This window comes from Centropristis striata, chromosome 3 (assembly GCF_030273125.1).
Source record: "Centropristis striata isolate RG_2023a ecotype Rhode Island chromosome 3, C.striata_1.0, whole genome shotgun sequence".
NCBI lineage: Eukaryota > Metazoa > Chordata > Actinopteri > Perciformes > Serranidae > Centropristis > Centropristis striata.
Window position 1 is genome coordinate 4,237,369 of NC_081519.1, and position 23,303 is coordinate 4,260,671.

Genomic DNA, 23,303 nt, shown 5'->3' on the forward strand with positions numbered 1-23,303 from the left:
TTAATAGGGCACTCATTCAGGGGCAAAATAATAAAAAGGGCCCATTCTGCACAACATGGGGCCCACCAGCAGCAAAAAGCTCTGATGCATCATGTATGATGAAATAGTCCTAATACTTGATTACCATTAGCATCAAGTTAAAAGGAGATTTAATGATATGGTACTGACAATTAAAACCATCGAACCGAAACCATGTAGGGGGATAAAATTTAAAATTTAATTTTTTTTTTGTAAAATGCATCAATCTTGTGCACTTTTAGTGCTAAATGAGAGCAAAAACCTCTGATTTTTCACAGTTGGGTGATATTGTATTATAGAACCTTATTGATATCCTACTTTGACATTTTTTGTATCACTGCAAATAATTTTCTTCATTGGGATTATTTTTCTATCTATTCCAAGGGCACTTTATTCTGTTTTCTAACTTGGCATCTAATTGCACTTTTCTACGACGAGTACAGGCCGACTATTTGCTTCCGCTTTTTGCTTTGTTATCTATTGCGGATTTTAGTGCCACTCGATGTGGCTGCCACTTTAATCTAGTACATTTGCAACGTTTTTCTCGAAATATGACTATTATTTTAATTCATACTTGGCCCTAATATGCCTTCATAGTCAAGTTCTCCTCGTACAAGTCACTGAAGAATAACTCTGTTTGTTCAACTGTTTCTTGCTGATTTTTTTTCTAAATTTTTCATTTTTACATTTGAGGTCAAAGTCATTAAAGTTAATATTATTATGTTATTATCATACTGATTGGTCAGATGTCATGGGGTCACTTTCTGTGATGTATTCTGATCTTGTTTCCTCTGTATCTGAGCTTATATAGCTAGCTTTTATTAATTTTTATTTACTAATCTCCCTAAAAAACTACACGGTTCGCCCATAAAGTTGGAATAATTTTGTTTTCAGACGCATGTTTGGAAAATGATTGATTAATAAAGTTTCGATACACTTTATCTGTCAACACTAAATCAAATTGTCACAATAATTTCATGAATGGAAAAAAAATATTCATATACTTTATGGGCAATTGTGTATATCAAAGTCCAATCAGTTTATTTTCATTCGCTCCCCCTCTTTGCAGTGCTGAGAGTAATTAAAAAAAAAAAAAAAAAAAAAGACAATTTAAAATGTGTCCTTTTATTATGTGTTTTATTCACCAGCTGCTTTACACAATATTTGTAGAGCTCAATTGATTTCCACAATAAAAAATATCCATAAAGATGATAAAAGAGAGTTTTTTGAAGACTATTTTAAAGCAGCTTTCTTTTAACACCTCACAGTCAATAATAGTCTTTTATGACTGTATCAATATTTTGTTTTACTACAGTCACACTCTAAAACCCTCACACACACGTCTACCACTGTGTTAGAAATGTTAAGTACAGTTCAACTTCTCCATTGAAACCAGCCGCCACTAAAAGCTCCACTTCACACAACGTATTCTCCACCTGGAGCTCTAATCCATCACCTTGTTGACATGTTGCTGACAGCTACTTTGCCACCAGACTTTCACATTATGCTACTTTAAAATAATGGCCTCTGTCAAGCCTAAAAGCATACCATGTTTTATTGCTCCCTCCTGCTTTCTTTGTGTTTTTTTAAACCAAACTCAAGACGGACGCTTCTTTTCAAAATGAGATATCCAACATCCATATGAATAATGAGACCCACTTGAAGTGACAGACACAATAGCAAAAATAAAAAAAAAGCTTGAAAGCACATAATGAAACAGGAAATGTAAACTAAAGAGAGAACCTTAGAGCCACACGTCACATAATCAGTAATTTATTTAAACCCTCTGGAGTCAACGAAAGCAAGACTTCTTCATGACATAAAAACGAAGCAGCATGGAGCCCTGCTGTCCGCTGAACTCTAAAGTTCAGGCTTTTTTGTTTCTTTTTGTGTTTTTATGCGTTTTTATATGCATGTTTTTTCTATTTTTTTGGTTTTTATGTGTTTTTTTGTGTGTTTATGCATGTTTTTTTGTATTTTGTGTGTTCTTGTATTTTATATATATTTTTCTCTTGTGTGTCTGTTTGTGTGTTTTTTGTTCTTTTGTGTGTTTTTGTATGTTTGCATTTGTTTAGTATTTTTTGTTTGTGTTTATGCATGTTTTTTTATTTTTTAGTGATTTTTTGTTTGTTTTTGTGTTTTTTATGTGTTGTTTGTAACTTTTTGTGTTTTTTGTGTTTTTTATGCATGTTTTTTTGTATTTTTTTGTTTTTATGTGTGTTTTTTGTGTTTTTATGCATTTTTTGTATTTTTTTGTTTTTAAGTGTGTTTTCTGTATTTTTCGTGTTTTTTATGTGTGCTTAATCATGTTTTTTTGTATCTTTTGTGTGTTTTTATGTGTGTTTTTGTGTGCTTTTTTGTTTTCAAAATGTTGATCCAGTAAGTCAACATGAAAAAACAATTCCAACATGGCATGTTAAACATTTTTTAAGTGGTGTATATACCAACAGAATGAAAAAGAGTAAAAAAAAAACCCTGACAAAATAGCTCCAAACTCCAAAGGGTTAAGATAAATATGTGTTGGAGTTGTTTCATCCACAAGTGAGTAATTTATGAGAAGGAGAATGCCATAATAACAAGAAGACAGTTAAATCAAAGAACATATATATATCTCTGAATAAGCATCACTTTCTTTCCACTGCTGCAGGCCAGCTGGCAAATTCACCCTGCAGCCCACACAGTGCAGCACTGAGAGGAGCCTTAATGGTGTTAACTAACAAAATAAGGTCAAGACACAGCAACCCGAGTCTAAGACAGCATCAGATAAAGAGCAACGGGAACAATTTGAGATAATGACAGGGATATTATTTAGAGTATTCTGTTCAGACAGAAACTCAGCAGCAGGCTAGTGTTAGTCACCATGGAGAGCTGCTGTATGTCTGAGGCTCCAGGATCAGCACCATGGACAGCTCCTGTATGTCTGAGGCTCCAGGATCAGCACCATGGACAGCTCCTGTATGTCTGAGGCTCCAGGATCAGCACCATGGACAGCAGCAGTTAGACTATGGAGCATCAGGACACAGTGGAAGATCTGCCTGACCTTTATAAAGACTGATTCCACTACCGCCCAACATCCAGAATGAGGAGGGTCTCACTCGCCAAAACGCCCCTAATTTGAATATAAACCGTCCTGAGGGTCTTTTGGCGGGACTTTTTTTTGTCCCTGTAGAAGCGCAGGGCCGTTTTTCTCCCCTGAAAAAAGCCTGGTTGCTTTATGTAATTCCTTTGTGTGTTTTTTGTGTTTTTTAGGCATGTGGTTTTTGTTTTTTTATGTGTGTTTTTGAGTGTTTTTTTCATTTTTTTTCATTTGTTTTTGTGTTTTTATGTGGGTTTTTTTGTACTTTTTTTTGTGCTTTATGTAATTCCTTTGTTTATTTTTGGGGTTATTTTTGGGGTTATATTTGTGTGATTTTAGGTGTGTTTTTGTGTGTTTTTTGCATTTTTTTCATTTGTTTTTGTGTTTTAATGTATTTTTTTGTGTTTTCTGTAATTCCTTTGTGTATTTTTTTGTCTTTTATGTGATTTTATGTGTGTTTTTGAGTGTTTTTTGTATTTTTTTTGTGTTTTATGTAATTCCTTTGTGTATTTTTTTGTTTTTTTGTGTGATTTTATCTGTGTTTTTGTTTGTTTTTTTGCATTTTTTTGTTTGTTTTTGTGTTTTAATGTGTTTTTTTTTGTCATTTTTGTGTTTTCTGTAATTCCTTTGTGTATTTTTTTGTTTTTTATGTGATTTTATGTGTGTTTTTGAGTGTTTTTTGTGTTCAAAATGTTGATCCAGTAAGTCCTTGTATAATCACAACATCCCCAGTTTGAATCTGGCTGAGAAATGTTGTTGCATATTATCTCTCCTCCTTCTTCACTCACTTAGTTGATCAAAAAGTGGAATAAATGCACAATTACTTCAAAGCTCTGCACAACATGTAAAAACTGCAAATTCCCAACATTTCATTAGCGCAGTGGTCTGTTAAACAACGTGTATCATGCTGCGTGCTTTAGAAACAATAATCTAATGTCTAATAATCTCCTGTTGAGACGCATGCAGAGTTTTTAAATATTTAACTCATCGTCTGGCCTATTAGCAATGAGTGCATGTGTTGTCTGCACACTCCGAACCATCAGATCTAAATCTCTGAAAGTTATTTGTTGGAGCATCATTTTAATGCCACTGTTTAAATGTACATATCTATAAACTGATATATGCTGTTTACATGAATAATTCATGGTGCAATGGTGCTCAGAAAGAAATGCATACATGATGAGGACCAAGCATTCAGACACAGTGTTTTGAAAATAAATTCACCATTCCATACAGCAGTAGTTCTCAACCTTTTTGAGTCGCGACCCCCAATTTAATATGCATGTTGTCCGCGACCCCCACTCACTGAACACAATCTCACGCACATAGTTCAGATAACCCAAAAAAGAAATGAAATGACCAAAAAAGACACAAAATGTCCAAAAAAAGACACAAAATTACCAAAAGAAAGACACAAAATTACCAAAAAAAGACACAAAATGACTAAAAAAAGACACAAAATTACCAAAAAAAAGGAAACAAAATGACTAAAACAGACACAAATTGACAAAAAGACACAAAATGACCAAAAAATACACAAAATTACCCAAAAGACACAAAATGACTAAAAAAGGATACAAAATGACCAAAAAAAGGAAACAAAATGACCAAAAAAGACACAAATTCACCACAAAATGACCAGAAAAGACACAAAATCACAAAAAAAGACACAAAATTACCAAAAAAAAGACATTAAATCACCACAAAGACTAAAACACATTAACACATGAACACTTTAACACAGTGGAGACAGAGCTGACTTCCTAAATGATTTGGCGACCCCCAGGTTGAGAATAGCTGCCGTACAGTTACAGCATTTCAAACAACTGCAACTAAAAGAGTCATTTTAAGACTGAAGTCTGGCGTCTCTTTGTATTAATCTTTGATTTTTTCTCTGTGGCAGGTGCTTTTGCAGTTGACAGCTACGATATGCTTGCAAAGAATAATGGCCCCTCTCCTCCTGCTGTCTAAAAGCAAAGTCCTGATCTCACTCTGCAAGTTTTTTACTTTCCTCAAGGCCCCATTAGAATATGTATGGTGGCTGGGGGAGCCATGAATCAACTGTCACTCATCCATCTCCACTGTATGGAGGCAGCCAGCGTGTGTGTGTGTGTGTGTGTGTGAGTCTCTGTGTGCACTCATGCGTGCAGCACAGAGTGAAAGACAATAAGCATCTCTATTTATGTGAGAGGGAAAGTGTATATATGCATATATACGTGCAGTTATGTTCCCCATCTTAACTCTTTGTCTTTGTCCATGTATGAATCCTTTTCATCCTGCCTGTATGCACCACTTAAAACAATGATTAAATGCCATGTTGGTATATATTTTTTTCAACTATATGACCTGATAATAATACATTTTTTATTCTGACTAACTGGATCTGACTTACTTGTTCATTTTGTGTCTTTTTTGGTCATTTTTTCTGTCTTTTTTTGTTATTTTGTGTCTTTTTTTGGTGGTTTTGTGTCTTTTTTGGTAATTTTGTGTCTTTTTTTAGTCATTTTGTGTCTTTTTTGGTCATTTTATGTCTTTTTTTAGTCATTTTGTGTCTTCCTCTGTGGTTTTTTTGGTCATTTTGTCTTCTCATTTTGTGTCTTTTTTGGTCATTTTGTGTCTTTTTTTAGTCATTTTGTGTCTTTTTTTGGTCATTTTGTGTCTTTTTTTGTCATTTTGTGTCTTTTTTTGGTCATTTTGTGTCTTTTTTAGTCATTTTGTGTCTTTTTTTAGTCATTTTGTGTCTTCCTCTGTGGTTTTTTTGGTCATTTTGTCTTCTCATTTTGTGTCTTTTTTGGTCATTTTGTGTCTTTTTTTAGTCATTTTGTGTCTTTTTTTGGTCATTTTGTGTCTTTTTTTGTCATTTTGTGTCTTTTTTTTGTCATTTTGTGTCTTTTTTAGTCCTTTAGTCCAACATAAAATGTGATTTTTAATCAGTTTTTTCTTCCAAAACACTATCATGCTGAATAAAGATTTTGAAATGTTGAATAAAGGTGTCAAATCTACCATATAAGAGGGTTCCATCCAGTTCTATCATTTGATACTAAATCTATTTGAGCTTGTCTCCAGTTTTACTTGGTATATCATCATCAAACTGAAACTGGCCTCATGGAGTTTACAGCCAGAACTTTAGAGGTAAATTTACAGTAGGGCTCCACGCTGCTTTGTTTTCTAGTCTGGATGGAGGCAACAAGTCTGGATTATTTGGAGCTTTTGGAGACTCCACAGGGTTTAAACATTCATGAAGCTTGTGATGAAGTACAGAACACTTTCCTCTAAAAAAAAAAAGGAGGAAAATTAAACCAAATCCAGCAAACAAAGGACCCTCATTATCCTCAAACAGAGAGAACAACAACGTTTGATCAACCAAGGCTTATTTTATGTTATTTAAAAATAGCTGTTTGCTTCCATTGTGTTCGTCACGATTTCTGAACAGTTTCATGTAACCAAACAGCTCTTCATTTCTCTGGGAAAGTTTTAATGGTGATTCACTAAAAGCGGAATATTTTTTTCTCTCTCATCCTGCTGCAATTTTCTTCACTTGTTCAGAACAAGGGTGGGTTTAATAAACACGCAGAAGACATGTTTTACATCTTCAAAACCATTCTGAAGCATTGCAACATGATTTACAAACCCGTCCAGTGTATTATAGTTTAAGATTATTGTTGTATAACAGGGGTCGGCAACCTTTACTAACAAAAGAACCACTGTTGGCCAGAGAAACAGTTAGAATGGAGCCACAAACCTTATTTGTGTGTTTTTATGTCTTTTTTGGTCATTGATGATGATTGATGATGATATACCAAGTAAAACTGAAGACAAGCTCAAATAGATTTAGTATAAAATGATAGAACTGGATGTAACCCTCTTATATGTTAGATTTGACACCTTTGTTCACATTTGCAACATTTATAATTCCTTTATTGAGCATGATAGTGTTTTGAAAGTAAAAAAAAGATTAAAAATCACATTTAATGTTGGACTAAAGGACACAAACAGACACAAAATTATCAAAAAAAGACACAAAATGACAAAAAAAAGGCACAAAAAGACACAAAATGACCAATAAAGACACAAAATGAGAAGACAGAATGACAAAAAAAAGACACAAAATAACTAAAAAAGACACAACAACAGACACAAAATGACCACAAAATGACCAAAAAAAGACACAAAATGACCAAAAAAAGTGACGAAATAACTATAAAGGACACAACAGACACAAAATGACCAAAAAAGGACACAAAAAAATGAAAAAGACACAACAACAGACACAAAATGACCAAATAAGACACAAAATGACAAAAAAAAGACACAAAATAACTAAAAAAGACACAAAATAACTAAAAAAGACACAAGAAAAGACACAAAATAACCAAATAAGACACAAAATGACCAAAAAAGACACGAAATAACAAGAAAAAAAAAAAAAAGACACAGCAACAGACATGAAATGACATGAAAATGATTAAAAAATGGCCAGAATGTCCCTATAAGACTCCATGGAGTTAAGTGAGCCTGTTAGCTGTGTTTTACAGCAGCTGTAACAAAGACTCAACTCTTCATTAACATCATTTATATTCAACATCTTCTCCTGGTGTTACTCTGCGGGAAGGAAGAGAGATCTCGCTCCATCACTCCCTCCCTCCGTCTGTTTCCTCCCACCATCCCTCCATCCCTCCATCCCTCCGCCAGCTTGTTTACAACGGAGAGCTACACAGGACACCCAGTGACACACAACCTGGCACCCATGATGACATGGGGAGAACACACACACACACAAAGACACACACATGATGCAAAACAGACACATACTTGTACCTATTGTGTGTGGGTGTATTCACACATGCACACATTTGCATACACACATTCATAAACTTGCACAAACACACTTTTGGAGCTGGAGGACAGCTCAGAAACACACACTACAATAAATACACAATCATGTTTTAACCCTCTGGAGTATGAAGCTATTTATTGAAAATACACTTGTTGGTACACTGCAAAAAAAAGCCAACTTGTGTTTTTTTGGCCTAAAACAGTGATTTAAGTTGGTAAAACTTGGAAATATCAATTATTGACATTTAGGGCAATAATGTAAGTTAGCACAACAAAGGAAGCCAGTTGTCTGCTCAAAAACAAGTTGGTGAGTTGTTGTTACTTATATCTTTAAGTTGGGGTTCACAACAAGGGACAATAGTTCTGATAACTCTTATTTCTTTGTTGTGAAATTCGGTCATTAGCGAAAGCTAGCGGCTAACTGATGCTAGCGGCTAACTGATGCTACATTTACATTTAGTCATTTAGCAGATGCTTTTATCCAAAGCGACTTACAGGAAGAGTAAAAGCAAACAGCTGATGCTAGCGGCTAACGGATGCTAGCGGCTAACTGATGCTAGCGGCTAACTGATGCTAGTGGCTAACGGATGCTAGCGGCTAACGGATGCTAGCGGCACTGCTTGTTACAGCTACAAGAGTAGCCATTAGCGTATCAATGCTAACTCAAAATTGTGGCCACAACATTAGCTGACATTTCATAGCGGCGTTACAATCGTGCCAGAGAAATTCAGAGTTGAGCAAACTCAAAAACAAAACTTAAAATATTTAGTTTAATTGTCCAACTTAAAATTTTATCGAAGTTTGTTGCCTCGAAATTTTGAGTTCACCCAACTTTTCTTTTTTTGCAGTGCAGAGGTTTAATGTGTAAGAACACACACATATGTTTATGTGCACACACACTCCTCCTACAGAAACTGTATCCAGGCTCTGATTGCTCATCAACTACAGTTAGCCTTCATACAGTGATGCTAATGAAGTGTGAGAGGGGGATGGAGAAAGAATGATGTTGGGGAGGAAGAGAGCAGAGGAGGGAGGGCTGCAGAGAGGAGAGGAGCTGTGCATGGTGGAGGAAAGTTTAGGTGAAGTGGGAATAATAACTGATGAATACAGAGAAAACAGATCATCAGGGCACAGCTACTGAAACCTGGAAGGTTTTAGTAGAGCAGCCAGACCTGGTGATAAAAGTTTATATTGTGGCCAAATGAAGTTCTTTGTGTCTTTTTTAGTCATTTTATGTTGTTTTTTTGTCATTTTGTGTCAGTTTTTTGTCATTTTTTGTCATTTTGTGTCTTATTTTAGTCGTTTTGTGTCATTTTGTGTCTTTTTCTGGTCATTTTGTGTCTTTTTTTTGTCATTTGTGTCTGTTTTTAGTCGTTTTGTGTCTTTTTTAGTCAGTCTCTGTCTTTTTTTGGTCATTTTGTGTCTTTTTTTTGTCATTTTGTGTCTTTTTTGGTCATTTTGTGTTTTTATTTTGGTCATTTGTGTCTTTTTTTAGTCGTTTTGTGTCTTTTTTAGTCAGTCTCTGTCTTTTTTTTTGTCATTTTGTGTCTTTTTTTGTCATTTTGTGTCTTTTCTTGGTCATTCTGTGTCTTTTTTTAGTCATTTTGTGTCTTTTTTATGTCATTTTGTGTCTGTTTTTGTCATTTTGTGTCTGTTTTTGGTCATTTTGTGTCTTTTTTTAGTAATTTTGTGTCTTTTCTTGGTCATTTTGTGTCTTTTTTTCCTGATTGGCTGGAAGGTGTCATAATTGTGTAAAATGAGATCTGAACGAAAAATATCCCTTTGTTCATGCATTTCTCCGACATATAAAGTTAATTCATAAATACAGGCGACGTCTTTCAGTCTGGAGCCGGTGAGCTGGAGCACAGGTTGTATTTCTGCTTCTAGTAAGTGACACAAGTAAAACATTACACTCCCACATGTCCTTCTATAGCAACGTAACTCAGAACCATGCCGGTTTCTATATATCAGGACACCTCTGGGTGCATTACACAGATCTGAACACTGAATTGTCATTTGCACAAACTTCGACATGAATCTGAAGAGAGGAGACGAGCAGGAGTCGTCTTCCCGCAGGACACCGTTTTGTCTCTGCAGAAGCCAAACTCACACTGTAGTAAAAACAAGCAGGGCTCATCAAGTTTTAAAATGGGATACAGCAGGAGTAGAGCGCTGCAGCTGTGGGCCAATAAAGTCTTCTGTGTGTATTTATGTGTCTGTGTGTTTACTTGTGTGTGTGTGTGTGTGTGTGTGTGTGTGTGCAGCATTCCTGGCCCCATAAATGTTTTATCTTGCGTGTCCTGGGGCCTTGTTGTAGGAAGACGCATCGCACACTCAAAAGCGACCCATGTTACTACACCCGGAGGGTACAAAGTATATGGATCTACTTCTTTACTGCACTGTATTACAATCCCAGCATGATGTTTGAAGACGGCTTGTGTGTGTGTGTGTGTGTGTGTGTGTCTGTGTGTGTCTGTGTGTGTGTGTACACATTATCTGATTGACAGATAAGTAGCCACAGTGTTAAAGTAGGAACTATTTTGTTCTGCAATGCATCAGACCAATTTTTGGTGCGGCAAGTGCAAAGCTGGCAGCCACACACACACACGCACACACACACATACACACACATGCACACGCACACACCCTAATAGTTTTGGGTTTTTCATCAGTTTTAGTTTTAATTTTGTTGTGAATTTTTGTTTTCAAATTCAGTTAGTTTTAATGAGTTTTTAGAGTGAGTTTGCTAGTTTTAGTTTAGTATTTATTAGTTTTAGTTTAGTTTTTATTTGTTTTTGTGTTAGTTTTAGTTTTTTGTAATGGGGTATTTGTTGGGTGGGAGATTAAAAGAGGTCACAGTAAATTTTGCCTTTATTTCCTTTGGCTCATCCATCTTCATTATGTATGAAAAAAGTTGGCAAAGACAAAAACGAAATAAATTTTCACTATAATTTTAGTTAGTTTTGTAACCACACAATACAGTTTCAGTTAGCTAATTAATAATCTTTTATTAAACATGAATCTAACCGTAACCTTTAACCCTTAAAACAAAGTCTGAAATCTCAAAAAAGCCTTTAAAGAAGTGAGGACCGGCCAAAATGTCCTCACTTTGCTAAAAATGTCCTCATTCTGTTGGTTTAAAACCTGTTCCGGTCCCCACTATGTAGGAAGTCCAAAACTATTTTAACCTTGCAGGGATGATATGTCAAAATCACCATTAATGCAGAAACAGGCTGACACCTTAAACAGTATTTATGAGCAATGCATGTTACATATAAAACTGAGATGTAATATGCAAATTGTTCTACGTGTACAGTAGATAAAATACGGTATAAAAAGTCTTTATGTATGCCAGTCAGGAAAGGCCAAATGATATTAGCATATATGATGCAGTCGTGACTGTATGGTAATTTGTATGGTCAACACAATTTATCCTCAGAGTGGAAGCAGCATCACATGTATGAATCACATTACAATAATGCACATTCTCTGACCCTGTTAATATAGAAGTTTAAATATTCAAATGACAGAAAGCTGCGTCTCTCTGTCTCATGAACACAATGTGTTTCATTTATCCTCAGAGTGGGAACATTTACATTAAGAACATCTTGCTGTACTAGTGTGAAAAATGTTTGTAGAAATTTCAGTAAAACACTGTCAAACTGCATCAAAAATAGGTCGTAAAATTAAACATTGTCCATCACCGTCGTAGATACTACTACTAATTACAGTAGTAATTACTGTAAATCAAAGAATTGCATAAAACTTTAAATTGTACTCTGATAAACTGTAGAAAACACACAGTTTTGCTGTAAAAATATACAATTTTTGTGTAAAATTAATACGAGAAATACCATGATGACACAATTATCCGAAAAGTAATGGGATTATTCAGTATAAATTACAGTTTTTGCTGATATTTCCATTTACATACGAAGTTTTTAGTAGAGCAGCCAGACCTGGTGAGTTTATATTGTGGCCAAATGAAGTTCTTTGTGTCTTTTTTAGTCATTTTAGGGTTTTTTTGGTCATTTTGTGTCATTTTTTGTCATTTTGTGTCTTATTTTAGTCGTTTTGTGTCATTTTGTGTCTTTTTCTTGTCATTTTGTGGGTTTTTTTTGGTAATTTGTGTCTTTTTTGGCTGAAAATCACCATGTGGATCTCCATAAACACCATCGCCCATAAAGTTGGAATCTGCCAAAAACAATGAAACCAACACGTCTCAGATCGATGCAAAGTCGTGAATTTGCTTCTGAACTACTAAGATTCACTTGTTGCTGTTATCATGTTCCCTTGAATCTAAATGGTTCTCTCTTCATTTTATAGTCTGCTTCTCCTGAGAGCCTCACACACACACACACACACAGTTACACAAAAAGTGACAGTGGAGAAGAAATTAAGGCAGAAGGGGGAGAGGAGAGAGGAGATTTTGGAATAATAGTTTTGTTGTTGGTGATATGAGTTTTTTATCAGCTCCCCTCTGATGGCAGTTAATAACATGCCTCATAGTGTGTGTGTGTGTGTGTGTGTGTGTGTGTGTGTGTGTGTGTGCGTGTGTTCATGTGTGTGTTTGTGGCCAATCCAATAGTGCTATCAAATCTCTCCGAGCTCTGCCGTGTTCTCAGAAATAGGCAGATTCAAAGATAGAAAGAAGTGTGCGTGTGTGAGTGTGTGCGTGTGTGCGTGTGTGTGTGTGTGTGTGTGTGTGTGTGTGTGTGTGTGACAGGGTGATAGAGAGACAGATAGGATGAGGACTCGGCCCACCAGAGAGGAGAGAAAAGATATCGCCCAGGTGGCGGAAAAGATGGAAAAATCAGCTGCACCGAAAATAACAATCTCTTTACCAAAATCTGTTTTTGTCCCGTTTCAACAGAGGAGGAGAGGAATGATTGTCAGGATGATAGGACAGAGACGGGCTTCTTCTTCTTTTTCCTCTTGTATGTCCATGTACGGCTATCTCTCCCTCTTTTATTTAAATCTATTTAATATAACGTACTTGGTTTGAGGCCACTTTTACTGTTTCTCTTGGTTTAATACCAGTTTATTACAACTTGGGACTTATATTTTCATAATTCTGACCATTGGTTATGATAATTATGTTATTGTTCATTCAGTAAAAACCTGTTTTTTGCTGTCTGACGTCTTCACATTCCCAGATCTCAGCAGTACAATCTTTCCAGTCTTATAAGACTAATTGTAATAAATGGAAACTACGCTTGAGCCAAAGTCAGAAAAAGTCAAGAACATATTATATATATATATATATATATATATATATATATATATATATATATATATATATGTATATATACATATATATATATACACTACAGGCCAAAAGTTTGAAAGCAAAATAATTTCTTTCACAAAAAAAGATCATAGTTTCATTGCTACTTAGCTAAATGCTTAGCCAAGAAGTTAGCTAAGTAGTTAGCTAAGCAAGCTACTTAGCCAAGAAGTTAGCTAAGCAGTTAGAAGAGTAGTGACACAAGAAGGGATTTTATTTAAAAAATAATACAATTAGGATGTAACAAACTAATTGGGGAAAACCTGGAATACTGAATGATAAAAATAATTTATTGCAAAGATATAGAACATAAAAACTCTGTAACTCTGTCGGGTAACTTTAGACTTTGCATCAAAGGGTTAAGAAACATTTGGCCTGTTGTCTATATATATATATATATATATATATATATATATATATATATATATACATACAGTTGGAGAGGGCAAATTCATCAGAAAGCCAATCTGTTCGAATTTCACTTTAACTGGACAGAATGCAATCACTAAGCATGTTATTGTTTAAAACATGTCTAATATTGGAACCAGCCTCAGTTATTCTCACCTCTCTCCCTTTTACATATTTGATAATTAATTAAATATATAAATATTAAATTATATTACTTCCCTCAACCTTTCTCTATGCTGCCGTCTTATCAGTAATCCATTCCAGGTCTATTTCGCAGCTCCTTGAACTTAGCAGTTCATCTCACAAAGAACTGATAAGAGCACACACACACACACACACAACCGCCACATGCTGCGTGTTTGAGTGGAACAAATTTGTATAGGAAAATGTTTTCTTGCAATAGCCTGTAAATTTGTTTTGCCAAAAAATATAAAGAAATAAAAACAGTTCCCAAACTTCAGCATTCAATATTCATAGTTTAATAACACCCCGTGTGTCAAGGTTTGTCATTTAGTCAACCCGTGGCTTTGCTAATCGACTGTGTTTATAAAAAAAGGACTGTAATTATGTAAATTGTGGCGCTAAATTGTAAGCGTTGGTGTCCCTTCTAACCTCTAATTTGGGGTAAAAACACTAAAAAGATAGCAGATCTGTTTTTATATCTTCTAAAGAGAAACAGGCAGAAGTTTCTTCTGTTTATCTGTTATTTGCATTTGCCAAATTTTGATGAAATCGGACATGAAACTTGTGGTGGAGAGGCTGTATGTGTGTGAGAGAACACACCTGTGGCCCTGCATGCTGCAGATTCACCCTCATGAATGTTTTCTACCTGAGGGGAGAAGATCTGACTCATCTGTCCACTCGGTGCAGCAGAGACCTGCTGAGCGTCCCTGGCTCCGTCTCACCGAGTCCTGGCACTTGTTAACATTTGGTAAAGTTTCTACTTTTACAAAGTCCAACAAAGAAAACTAGAAAATTTCCTCTGGGGAAATTGTGAAAGGGCCACGGGGGCTACTGCCGGTGTGTGTACACTATGATGAGATTCTTCAGAGATTTCAAACAATTAATACTAGTAATGTTATGATACTATATTATATACAAGGACCACACCTACAACAAGCATTCCTTTTCAAGTATTTGAAAAGGAGTGTGCGCGCTGTATCTGTAACTGTAATCACATCAAAGATCAAAGGCAATCAGAGCAGAGTAATCAACAGAATTAACTGCAGCTGTAGAATGTTCCGGAACAGTGACAGCAGCCAGAGGTGGACAGACTGGAATTTCTTGCCTCGAACAGAAAGCATTTTTGGCAAAACCATAATACCTATCATTGATCCGACTTCACTTTGAGCGTCCTGAGTTCTTCCTGAACGTCTACATATGGGTTTTTTTAAGAAAAATGAAAAAATAGCTTTGTTAGAGCGATCTAAAAAAACTGTTCCATCTCCCTTTTTCAGAAATCTTCCTGCGTTTTTAATATGGGAGCCAATGAGGCTGTTGGTGCGTGTTAGTGGATCATCTGTGCGTCCTACGCCCAAACTATAACTCTGACAGCTTTACCAGAGGATTGTGAGGGAGAAGACTAATTTTCCTACGTTTCTATGTATAAATTATTTCTGTAGAGTGGAATTTGCGGCCTAGAGCGCAGTTTTCAAATTTATGTTTTGACAATTTTTTCTCTCCCTCTACACTCTGGCGATGATGTCACACACTGTGGCACGAACATTCCGTGCAATACACACCCATTATAATCTCAGAATTTCTCCAAAAATGATCATGGTCATTGAACAGGGATTGATAAAAAAACGATATGACCTATCGAAACGTGGATTAATACACCGATACACAAGACTTTTCTGCCAGTCATTTATTATATATACAGTGCCTGTCTGTCTGTCTGTCTGTCTGTCTTCTATGCAATCTCTCTCAGTTTTTTAGCAGCTCAGAACTCCTGCTGACTTTTATATAAACACATTTCTCCAAGTCCAGGGGATTGAGTGCTTATGGTATGCTGAGTGTGTGTGTGTGTGTGTGTGTGTGTGTGTGTGTTAGGTAGATGGAGAGGGTGAGTGTATACCTGTGAGTAACACACTCCATACTCCCTCAGGCCCGTTACTTGGTATAATGAATTCTGCACTTGTACACACACACACACACACACACACACACACACACACACACACACACACAGTGGGAAGGTTCTTTTCCACTGGCTGCTCACAAAGAATACTTTAATCAAAAGACTCACAGCTCAACGACACAACCTCCATCTATCACAGGGGATAGAGAGGAAGAAAGACAGAAAGAAAGAAAGAAAGAAAGAGAGAAAGAGAGAGAGAAAGAAAGAAAGAAAGAAAGAAAGAAAGAAGAGAATAAAGGGGGTTGGGGTTGTATTTTAGACTCGGGGGAGAGCCGGGAATCATGGGAAATAAGATCTGATTACCCTCTTACACACACACACACACACACACACACACACACTCCACAGCACAAACATGAATAACAGATGCCGACGTAACAACACACACATAAACACTTTAACACACACACACACACACACACACACACACTCCACAGCACAAACATGAATAACAGATGCCGACGTAACAACACACACATAAACACTTTAACACACACACACACACACACACACACATTCAATCTGCACTCCAAGCCATCAGAGTCCACTTCACACACACACACACACACACATAGATGTGCAGGTTTTCTTTGACTTGACAATTTCTCAACATTTGGGCATTTCCATCTGTGCTTATATGTGCATGTTCAATTTGCACATCAAAAGAAACACAGTAATCAAAAAACAGTCTTGAAATATCACAAAAAAAAAACGTATGCTCGCCTGAGGTGGGTAAGTTGTTGAAGTAGTAAAAGCTTTGTGTCTTTTTTGGTCATTCATGTCTTTTTGTGTCTTTTTTGTGTATTTTTTAGTTATTTTGTGTCTTTCTTTAGTTATTATGTGTCTTTTTTGGGTCATTTTGTGTCTTTTTTGGGGGGGAGGTCATTTTTCTCATTTTGTGTCTTTATTTTGGTCATTTTGTGTCAGGTCCATCAATGTCCAGAAGCTTTTACATTAAAGGGTGTTTTCATGACAGACAATGATTTATTCAAAGTCAAATTAGTTTTTTTTATACATTTGTGGTATGAATTTAGTGTCAATCCAGAAGCATAAACTAATAAATTCACCTAATTCATTATAAAGACAGGTCTGAAATGATTAGAGACAGGATCTGTCTTCTCTTTTCCTCTGTTACAGTAAAAGTATTCATGAATTCTGTTTTACGGTTTTTATTCGTGTCCTGACAGCAAAGACAGCAGAGCAGAACTTATGTCGTCTTACCTTGAAGTCTATATCTGCCTATCTGAACACCAATGCCTAATTCATCTGCTTTCATTTTAATGCTTATTAATACTGTAAACAAGGACGATATGAAGGAGATGAGGGTTACAAAGTGCAAACACGTCCTCTGATTTCAAGCTTATTTCTCCAAATGTGTGAGATTACGTGTCACGTGGCCACATCAGCTCTGTCAAAGTGTCCGTAAACATGAAACTTGTACCTGCTCCTCTCCTGTAAGCTGCTGAGGATAAAAGTCCCAGAGAGAGTCTAAACTCTGAAATATGAACAGAGACAGAGGAGGCGGGAGAAGCTGGAGGAATGACAGCAAGACAGAGCCGAAAAAAGAGACATTCATCTTCTTAGTGTCACAGAAATATTCCCCCAACAGACTTTTTAATGAAATGAGAATTAGTCTCAAGTCTGTCAGCTTCCCGGGAGAGAAGCAGCAGGACACTGGGAGTGGACACGGCTCACCTCCTCGCTCCGTTTTCACAGATTTTGTGGCGTTTAGCTGCTCTAAAGAAGCAGCTGATGGGATTGAAGCTGTCGGCTCCTTCTCTGGTTTGGTTCTCTCTTCATCTGCTTTCTGCTGGTGTCACTGCAGAGATGTTCCTGCATTATTAACATAATCATCTTTCGTCCCATCATTTCTTATTTTCCTCCTCCCTCTCTTTTATCTGCTTTATTTTGCTCACTCCTCCTGATAAACATGAGTCCACCAAAGCGCCGGAGCTCGACTTCTTCATGATGTAAAAACGTTCAGCCGTTCAGGCATTAAAGTTTTGGCTTTTCTACAAGTTTGCATGTCCAATTTAATGCATCAACCCTTTTTAACCCTGACCCTAGCACATTGACCAAGTGTGGTAACATGATTTAACTTTTTTTTACAGAGATTTTTCTAATTTTGCATTGTGCATTCAGCATTTTCAATGCAATATTTTGTGTTTACTGTTTTTTTTGTGTGTTTTTTGTCATTTCTGTGTTTTTATCTGAGTTCTGTATAATTTCTTTGTGTATTTTTGACTGTTTTGTGTATGTTTTTGTGTGATTTTTGTCAAAAGTTTTTTTTGTGTGTGTTTTTCATATTTTTTTGTGTTTTCCGTGTGTTTTTTATATTTTTTTTGTTTTTTTGTGGGTTTTTATGATTTTTTTCCTTTTTTTTGTGTTTTTGTTATTTGTTGTATTTTTTGTGTGTTTTTATAATTTTTTGTGTTTTTTGTGCATTTTTTATGCATGTTTTATGTGTGTTTTTGTGTGTGTTTTCTGTAATTTTTTGTGTGCTTTGTGTGTTTCAAAATGTTGACCCAGTAAGTCAAAATGACAAAATAATAATCAGGCGAGGTTGAGCTGAAAAAGATGATACCAGCATGACATGGTAAAGATTTTTAAGTGGTTTATACAGGCAGAATAAAAAAAAAGAGTCCAAAACCAACAAAATAGCCCCAAACTCCAAAGGGTTAACTTCACCTCTTCTCTTTACTTTCTCACTGTCATCTTCTGCTCGTCAGTCTTTGGTTTCAACTTTTCACCTCCTCTCCTCCTCTCCTTTCCTTTCCTCTCCTCTCGCTCACTGACCCTCTTTCTACTTCCTCTCTGCCTCTTTCTTCCCCTTCCTCACCTCCTCCTCCTCCTCTCCTCACTCTACCTGTTCATGCATTACTTATATTGCTCTTCAGAAATTCTGTGTGAAGTGTCCACTTTCTTTCTCACACACACACACACACACACACACACACACACACACACACAGGCCAATGCACATGAAAGAGCAATGGACACGGAATACCAAGGACATGACAAACCGACCTGCATACACAACACACACACACACACACACACACACACACACACACACAACACACACACACATCCCCTAAGGCGAGCCCTAAGGACCTGGTTAAAGAGGCAGGTGGAGTGTACACACACACACACACACACACACACTGGATGTTGTACGCTGATAAACAAACTTTTCACATAAAATGTTTAGGGAGCAAATCCTCATTAAACTTATATTAAGGTATCATAAATTCATGAACAATCATTTAATGATGCATCCACTGTTTCCCTCGTCTCGTCTTCTCGTGTGGATTTCATAATTTTGTTTCATCTTTTTTTTTTTCTTCATTGGTGCAAATACAGTATAGTGTGTTTCACTGAATCACCTTCACTTCAACACACTGACAGTATTCATTGAAATAACCTTTACTAGCCTAAAATGCAGAGGAAGCCAGACATTAAGGCAAACCAAAATCTTTATCTGGTTTTAAAGGAATATTTTGTCATGTTTAATAAAAAGCCTTCCTGTTTCTGTTGTGTTTAACCCTTTGGAGTTTGGGGCTATTTTGTTGGTTTTTGACTCTTTTTTTTCATTCTGCCTGTATATGCAACTTAAATAATGATCACCATGCCATGTTGGTAGCATCTTTTTCAGCACAACCTCACCTGATTATTATTATTATTATGTAATTTTGACTTACTGGATCAACATTTTGAAACACAAAAAAACACACACAAAATTACAAAAAACGCAAATAAAAAACACATAGAAAAACACACAAAAAATAATAATAAAAAAACATAAAAATACACAGAACACATACACAAAAAAAAAACACACAAAAATAAAAAAAAACACACAGAACGCACACATAAAGAACACAAAAAAACACAAAAAACACAAAAATTATAAAAAACACAAAAATAACAAAACACAAAAAATGGAAAAATACAAAAAACACAAAATAATAAGAAAATACAAATAAAAACACACATAAAACACGCATAAAAAATACACCAAAAAATTACAAAAAAACAAATATAAATACACAGAACACACACAAAAATGTATAAAAAACACACCAAAAGCACAAAAAATAACATAAAACACAAAAAACTGAAAAAAATACAAACACAAAATTACAAAAAAACAAATATAAATACACAGAACACACATAAAAACATGCATAAAAAACACAAAAAAAAATTACAAAAAAACGGTAAACACAAAAGATAGCATTAAAAATGTTGTAACGCACATTAAAAATTTTGAAAAATCTCTGCAAAAAAGTTGGTTGTGGTGATTTTTACCTTTGCTGAAAAAGAGTTGACACACTAAATTGGACATGGAAAGTTGTGGAAAAGCCAAAACTTTTTTGCGCTTTTGTGGACTCCAGAGGGTTAAATTGTGCTGTTGCTGATGCAGTTTAATGAGTTTAACTCCTACGTGGTATAGTTCTGTATATTTCCACAGCACAAATCAGTGCATAACAGAGTCAGATTACACACATCATACTGCTGTTCTGAGTTTCTGTCCTCACTCAATTACTGTTTGCAGTTTCTACTTTACCATTTCTTTGTTCTACGATTTGAACAGCAGCTTTTATTGTGAAAATCTCCTGTACTCACTGCAAAACTCCTCTGCAAAGTTAACTGTGACTTTTCTATGAATGTTTGACGTCTCATTTTGGAGTAAAGCTCCTCATATTGGAAGCCCAACACACTTTTCAAGCAGTTATTTTTCCAAATTGGAGGTTGTGTTGTGTTCACACCCAGTGGGAGTTCAGAGCGTCAACAGGCTTCCAACAGATCTGACACATGGGGCTGAGCTGTCCACTCCACTATTGATTTCCTTATCAGGAGACAGACACATAGAAGATGCTGGGGAATGAGCTCTGGGCAACACAAAGCTCAATGGACAGACACACACACACACACACACACACACACACACTAATGCAGACACACACATTCACAGCCACTTACACACTTCTGGGTCTAATTCTTAGACTACAATCAGCTTTATGACCACCCAGGGAGACTTAGAAAGATGTAGCAGTATTCCTGGGGAACACACACGCACACAGACACACACACACACACACACACACACACACATTCTTGTACTTCTATCTTTGTGAGGACCCTCATTGGAACAGTGAATTCCCTGCAAAGGTTATAATAGTTTTGGATTTTTCATTAGTTTTAGTTTTAATTTTAGCTTTTAGAATTTTTGTTTTCATGCCATGTTGGTATCATCTTTTTCAGCACAACCTCACCTGATTATTATTTTGTCATTTTGACTTACTGGATCAACATTTTGAAACACACCCAAAAAAAACACAAAAAATTACAAAAAACACACTTTTTTTTTTTTTTTTTTTTTTTAACAAAAAAGACATATAAAAACACAAAAAAACACACATAAAAACACATAAAAGAATAAAAAAAAAACCACACATAAAAAAAACCACACGGAACACATACATAGAAAACACAAAAAAACACACAAAAAATAACAAAAAAATAACAAAAGATGTTTCATTAGTTTTAGTTTTAATTTTGTTGAGAATTTTTGTTTTCAAATTCAGTTTGTTTGAATGAGTTTTTAGAGTGAGTTTGCTAGTTTTAGTTTAGTATTTATTTTTTGAAATGCTTTCACAGTTTAGTTTTTATTAGTTGTAGTTTTTTGTAATGGGGTATTTGTTGGGTGGGAGATTAAAAGAGGTCACAGTAAATTTTGCCTTTATTTCCTTTGTCTTATCCATCTTCATTATGTATGAAAAAAGTTGACAAAGAGGAAAACGAAGGACATTTTCACTATAATTTTAGTTAGTTTTGTAACCACACAATACAGTTTCAGTTAATTATAATTATCATTATCATGTAACCTTTAACCCTTAAAACAAAGTATGAAATCTCAAAAAAACCTTTAAAGAAGTGAGGACCGGCCGAAATGTCCTCACTTTGCAAAAATGTCCTCACTCTGTTGGTTAAAAACGTGTTGTGGTCCTCACTATGTAGGAAGTACAAACACACACACACACACACACACACAAACACACACACACACACTTGATGGTGTCTACAGGGCTCTGGCTGACAGTGGCCCTCCTGGATCTCTGCTACGCCCCACTGAGTCTTATCTGTGACAGACAGGACACACACACACATGTTGAGACCCACACACACACACACACACACACACACACGAATGAAGCTACACAGCTAAAATAGAGGCTACATTCGTCTCCCCGAGACATACCCGTGTCAGCGGGAAAGCTTTCTCACACACTAGCCCAGCCGGGGGTACGGAGGAGACCTTGTTGCCCCGGGGCTTTTACTGCAGCTGGTCCACAAGAGACATACAAATGAGACACGCACGGGAGCAGGGAGAAACATCTGTGTGTGTGTGTGTGTGTGTGTGTGTGTGAGAGAGAGAGAGGGAGAGAGCTTTTAGCAGACTGCCTTTTTTTTCGCTGACATGTTCTTCAATGTACAATGATGCATGTGTGTAGGTCAAATTCCAACATGGTCTCACAGGAATCCGTGGAATAGCCACGGAATCACTCAAATTTCCGTGAAACTGACACGGATTTTGCTACAATGCAAGTTAATGACAGTCATATCATATCATAATTTTGTGTCGTTTTTTAAAGTCATTTTGTGTATTTTCTTTTGGCATTTTGTGACTTTTTTGGTCATTTTGTATCTTTTTTTGGTCATGTTGTGTCTTTTTTGTAATTTTGCTTCTTTTGTAATTTTTTTGTCTTTTTTTGTCATTTTGGATGGTTTTTTGCTTATTTTGTGCCTTTTTTTTTAATTTTGTGCCTTTTTTTTAGTCATTTTGTGTCTTTTTTTTGTCATTTTGTGTCTTTTTTAGTCATTTTGTGTCTGTTGTTAGTCATTTTGTGTCTTCTGTGTTTTTTTTTGGTAATTGTGTCTTCTCATTTTGTGTCTTTTTTTGGTCATTTTGTGTCTTTTTTTGGTAATTTTGTGTCTTTTTTGGTAATTTTTTGGCTATTCCAACATACAAAGTGATTATGTACATTCACTGAGTGAATATTTAGAAAATAAAACATATATTTCTCGCTAGAAATGTAATCAAAATCCATTTTTATGCAGAAACTAAGTAAAAATATTGATTTTTTTCACTAACAATGAGAGAACTGTCCGCCATGTTTTTTGTTCTGACTGCCGGGACCTTGAAAGTCACGTGACTTGGAACAAACCAATAGGAAAAAATATCCATGGAATAGCCACGGGATATGACTGTCATTAACTTGCATTGTAGCGAAATTCGTGTCAGTTTCACGGAAATTTGAATGATTCCGTGGCTATTTCACGGATTCCTGTGAGACCAGGTTCTTAAATTGCAGTTTTTACAGATATTTACATTCAAAATTACAGTAGAAAACCCACTCACTGTAATAAACTGAAAATTAAACAGTTGTTTTTTTAAAAGTTTATCACGACGTGTGCTATTTTTTTAGCTATTTGAGCTATTTTATATCTGTTGCTATGGTCTATTCTGTCGT

The 23,303-nt window shown here is 35.7% G+C and overlaps 1 protein-coding gene across 1 annotated transcript in view; it reads right to left on the reverse strand.

Annotated features, from left to right (window-relative positions):
• The window catches only part of ptprt (protein tyrosine phosphatase receptor type T), a 555,356-nt gene that overhangs the window by 369,381 nt on the left and 162,672 nt on the right, over positions 1-23,303 (reverse strand). The gene's annotated exons all lie outside the window — the stretch shown is intronic.